A 5,702-nucleotide genomic window follows, 5' to 3' on the forward strand; every position below is an offset into this window, starting at 1 on the left:
AGTCACAACACTGAATACTGTGGAAGCATCAAAAACGCGATGCAGGAGAATGCTGGGAAAAGACAATGTTCAAGGGAAATATACCAATGGTGATGTGTTAGGCACTGGTCTGCTAACTGCAGGTCTGGGGTTTAAACCCATGAGATGTTCTTTAGGGGAAAGGTGAGGCTGTCTGCTCTTGTAAAGATTCACAGTCTCAGACATCTATCTAGGTTCCCTGTAACACGGAGCCCACTCAAAGGCAGTGGGTTTTGTTTGGGCTTTGGGTAACAATATCAGATTACATTTGGGAGTAGATAGTAAGCATGTTGGCCAGGAAGGAGCTATCATTGACTAGCCCTGAGATGAGATTCCAGATTAGGAAATAGGGTGGGAGGAGGGGGGAATTCAAGAAGATGAGAAAAATTTGAGGGTAGGAGCATGTAGAAATTGGTGTTATCAGGGATGTAGGGGTGCTTTGGAGCAGACCAGGCTAAAAGCAAGGTAGCATTAGCGATGACCTCACAGTTCTGAGCACGAATAACCATGAGACATGGAGACCGTGGCAGAAACAAGGAACTTAGGAATTGGTTTTGTAGGGGAGAGGATGAGCTCAATTCAGACACTGAATTTGAGATCATGAGAAGACTCTCAAGTGAACATGATCAGTGGGCAATTAGAGAAATTGGAATCAACCTGGAGCAAGGAACAGAACACGAACTGGAGCCCGGTAAGTAAGAATACAGAGGTTTTCTGTCCACTGCGGTGCCCAACAAGAAGAAAAGAGGGCCGGGGCTGGGGCCGGGGCCTTGGGTAATAGGAGGAACATGAGGCAAATGGGAAACCTCAGAAGCCACTGGGAAATTTGCAGAGAAACAAGGACAGTAAAATGCTGGAACTGTGAGACAATGAAGAATTTCCAAAAAGAAGTGGGTGGAAAAAGTCATCGGGGCTGTAGAAGGACGGCTAGAAAAGATTGAAGAAAGAATATTTATTTGTATTACAAAAAAAAACACACCAAAAAACATTTGAATTACAGTTACCAAAAACCAAAACCACTCATTGTCCTCAAGTAGAGTGTGACTCATAGTGACCCTAGAGGGCAGGGTAGAACTGCCCCTTTGGGTTTCCCCAAGGAGCCTATAGTGGTTTTGAACTGCTGACCTTGAGGTTAGCAGTCCAGTTTGCAACCCACTAAGCCACCAAGGCTCCAATAAGTTACAGTTAGAGAAGACTTATTATTTTTTAATTAAAAAGAAGACTTACTATTTGTGGAGTATTCCTTAGAAAATATTGTCTCATCTTTCTTAATGAGGTAATTCCCAAGTCCCTTACGGATGTGGAAACTAGAAGTTGAGGTAGGCTTTTAAAAGTAGCGTTTAATACTCTCTCTTTCTAACACACACGTAGAACTGCCCCTTTAGGTTTCCCCAAGGAGTCTATGATGGTTTTGAACTGCTGACCTTGAGGTTGCGTCACAGGGCTTACAGTGGCTGATCAGAAGGCCTTTCTCCTGAGTTGCCATGGTTGGTTGGCACTCTTTTTAGTTCGCATTCAAGTACATTTTTTTCACTTTTTGCTCTTTTTGTACTTTTTACACACCTTGTGCCCCTCAGAGACTGCATCTTAATGAGCACAGCCATTGGAGGGTTTTCTGGTGGTTTATTTGCTTTAATGATGACAGTACTTCAACAGAGTCCCTGCGGAGCCTGAGAAATGTAAAGAGCAAATTGTTAAGCCTGTGCTAAGAGACAGCAAGAGCACACGGACCAAGGTCTTTGATGTCTACTGACCGTGTATCTAAGGACTATTCAATCTCCTGTTCCCTGTCCTTACCTGGTTGCAGATCTTAAGTGCCTTACGCGATTCCAAGGTTAAGGGAAATCACACATGTAAACCTAAAATTAGGTATTTATTTTGTAACTACAGACTATCACTTCAAATCTTAGAACCATGATGGTGCTTGTACTGAGGCAAATCTAAAGAAGCATCTAGATTTGCTCATGATGTGCTTCCACAAATTTAGTTTGGAAATTGAAAACCACTTTCCTCAAACCAGGGAAAAGTAAAATCAAATGCCTTGAGATAAATAAATAGAAGACATACATGATTTTGCCTGAGGGATGTTTTTCAAAAAGCAAAGCTATTCATTATAATAGACACACAGAGAGTGCACAACACTGAAAGGTCAAGCCTAATGCATTTTCACAAAATGAGCCTGCCCGTGTAGCCAGCACCCAGATTAGGAAACAAAACATGACCCACACACTGGAAACTCCAGACAGGGTCCTTCTCAGTCACTCCCTCCCTGCTGAGGGAACCAGTACTCGGATTTCTAAAATTGTGTCCTAATTTTACCTGTTTTTAAGCTTTAGAAATAGAATTTTAATGAGTATATCCTTCTGGGTTTGATTTATTTTGCTCAGCATTGTGTTGGTGAAATTCATCTGTGTTGGAGAAGTTGATCCTAGGGTATGCTTTGTAGAATTCATATTTGTGTATGCATTTGTCTTCGACAATTTATTTATCCATCCCTCTGTTGATGGGTATTTGCATTTGCTTCAAACTCAAGCCTACTACACACAGTACTGCCGGGGACATCTTTCTACGTATCATTTATGCACATGTGCGTACACTTCTTTGGGGTCTGGAGTTGCAGGGCTCTCGGACATGAGAACATGTCTGCTTTAGGGGATTGTGCCCAACCATTTTCCCTGGAGATTGCTCCGCTTTCTGTTCCCACCTGGGTGTTTGGGGCTCAAATTGCTCAGCATCCTGGTAATTTGACTATCGTCAAATTGTTTTCTTTTCTTGGTTGGTTTTGTTTTGCCATCCTGATGAATTTGGCATTTTTCAAATTCTCTCTCGAGAGCACAGGAAACAATTGCACACTCATTTTTAGCCCTCAATGAGCACGACTAATATTGAGAATTGCCCATGTTCAGAATTTAGAAGTATGAAAATGATCCTGTCTAATATCTGAAACTTATCTAGGTTTACATTGCATGAGGACTTTACCAAGTTTGAATCATGGTGTTGGTGAAGAATTTTAAAAGAGCCATAGACTGCCAAAAGAACAAACAAATCTGTCTTGGAAGAAGTGCAGCCAAAAAGCTCCTTAGAAGTACATCCAGAAGACTCCTTGAAATACCTCCAAAAAATTAGGAAAGAAATATAAAGGGGAAAGAAAGAAGCCACCTGTCACCTAGGCTTCACATGGCTCCACACACGCCTCAAAGGTCAATGGCAAAGCCAGTCCTCTAGGTAGGCTTTCAAATCCCTGCCATTCAGTCTACCCCATGCCCAGAATTGCCAAGAAGGGCAATCCCTGAGAAAACGGGGCTTTTCCTCCACCCTCCTGAAATGTGCTATTCACCCCATCATTGTGTCACACAACCCACCCGGCCTCTCATCTCTCCATAAGTTGGTGAAGTAGAGGAAGACGGAGCCCAGGTCCTACTCATTTTGATGGGCTGCCCGGAATCACAGCATTTTACAAGCTGAGATCACAGACCTAAGAAAACTTACTGAACTCAGTGGCACCCAGGCTGGCAACATCCATCCAAGAGCTACATAGGCTGACCATAAGTTACAGAAAATAGTCGCAGGGAGGAGACAAGCCAGTCAGGGTGCAGTGTAGCAACAATGAAACATACAACTTTCCTCTAGTTCTTGAATGATTCTCCCCCACCCCCACCCCGCTATCATGATCCCAATTCTACCTTACAAATCCAGCTAGACCAGAGGATGTACACTGGTACAGATAGAAACTGGAAACACAGGGAATCCAGCACAGCTAAGCCCCTCAGGACCAATAATGAGAGTAATGATACCAGGAGGGGAAGGGGAAGGTGGGGGGGAGAAAGTGGAAACCGATCACAATGAGCTACCTATAACCCCCTCCCTGGGGGGGCGCACAGCAGAAAAGTGGGTGAAGGGAGACACTGTACACTGTAAAACATAGAAAAATAATAATTTATAAATTATCAAGGATTCATGAGGGAGGGAGGGGGGAAATGAGGAGCTGATACCAAGGGCGCACGTAGAAAGCAAATGTTTTGAGAATGATGATGGCAACAAATGTACAAATGTGCTTGACACAATGGATGGATGGATGGACTGTGATTAAGAGTTGTATGAGTCCCCAATAAAATGATCTTTTTCAAGTTAAAGAAAACAGAGATGGCTTTCTAAAATATGGAACGATATTCATGAAGTTCCTATCATTTTACACATTTCCACCCTTCCAACACACACACACACACACACACACACACAGATAATCTTCCTCCCACGCTCATTCTCCCTTGCTTATAAAATCTGCATAAGCACAGAGCACAGCAACAGCACTATCTTTCTGCTGATTAATCAGTCTGGCTAGCTTCATCCCATTAAGAATGAAAGCACAGCTGGGCGGAGTCTGGTGAAAACAGCCAAGACTCGCAGAAGAAGCAGAACTGCAGAGGGCCCACACAGGCCCCCGTATGGCCAATGCCTTTGGGGCTTCACTGTTTTCTTGAACTTGGTGATCTCTTCATTTCCTTCAGGGACATTACAGAGGTACAGGGCTCCACCGTTCCTCCAAAGGAGCGCCTTCCCCCAGTTTCTACGAGTACATGGTAAAACCTGAGAAAAATCTGAATGTTTGTTTGTTTGCTGAGACTGCAAGTTGTTCTCATCCAAGATAATTATTAAATAAATGCATGGTGGGGGGGTGGTTCCTGTCTGTTTTGGCAACAAGGTACTTGAATTGGGAACTTCACAGCCAATTTTGCCGCATCCAACACTCCCTCTCCCTTTCCAAACTGTCCGCTTTGATCATTGGAGGAGGGAAAGGAAGAGACCCTTCAAACAGCAGCCAGGGATTGAGTGAGTCAAGGGCAACCTGTCTGATAAAGAATTCAATAATCCTTCCCCGTTGTGTATTTGAAGAAACAAAATTTCCAAAATTACTTTTTGTCCAGATTGCTGCCCACAATCGCAGAGGAAGTCTGGGTCTTGCACCTAATCTGAACAGGTTCACCCTTCAGAAGTCTAAGAAGATTTGCTCCTAAGAGCTGTCTGATCCAGGGCAGTCTGGTTTGCCTTTCCTCAAGAGGCCGTGGCAAAGAAAGGCACCCAGGGAGGGAGGCAAGGAAGGAGCCCCTTTCACGTCCCTCCATTTTTCCAGCGCAAAGCCCAGCCTGCGAGGTGGAGGCTGATCAAATGTTGACTGGGGAGAAAACACATTGATGTTGGCTTCCTTCCAAAATGCATGGGTCTAAAAGCGCACCTAGAGGTTTTAACGGGCTACCTAGAAGGAATTCCAAAGCACTTCACCGTTTTAGAAAAGAAAGGAGAAAATGAATTCTGGCTCTGAGCTCCAAGCCGAAGCTGGTCAGAAGATGGCTCGCTCTGTTGGTTTCATTCCAGCCGGCCCTGCCGAGCACCAGATGTCCCCGCAGTCAGCTAGTGGGAGTTCTTTGCAAAGACTGCTCTTGGGGGGTGATCACCACCACTGCTCTCTCCGGGGGCCCCCTAACCCCCCAGATGGCTTGTTTTCTTCCTGATTTGCTTCGTTTTGTTTTTAAGGTTAAAGTTTAGCAGAGCCAAAGCGGCGATCAGGGAGTGGGAGTAAGTCTGTCCAAGGGGCCGAGGGACGTGGGGAGGGTGACTTTCTCCGAAGAGATGTGTCCTAGATTTTCTGAGGACTCTGGAGCGTTCTCTCTCTCTCTCTCTCTCTC

At 44.6% G+C, this 5,702-nt stretch overlaps 1 pseudogene; it reads left to right on the forward strand.

The window, feature by feature from the left end:
• Nucleotides 1-525: 525 nt before the first annotated feature.
• Nucleotides 526-5,702, forward strand: part of LOC115870986 — a 171,418-nt pseudogene continuing 166,241 nt past the window's right edge.

Source organism: Echinops telfairi, unplaced genomic scaffold (assembly GCF_000313985.2).
Source record: "Echinops telfairi isolate 266 unplaced genomic scaffold, ASM31398v2 ScPeMD7_3533;HRSCAF=4204_0, whole genome shotgun sequence".
NCBI lineage: Eukaryota > Metazoa > Chordata > Mammalia > Afrosoricida > Tenrecidae > Echinops > Echinops telfairi.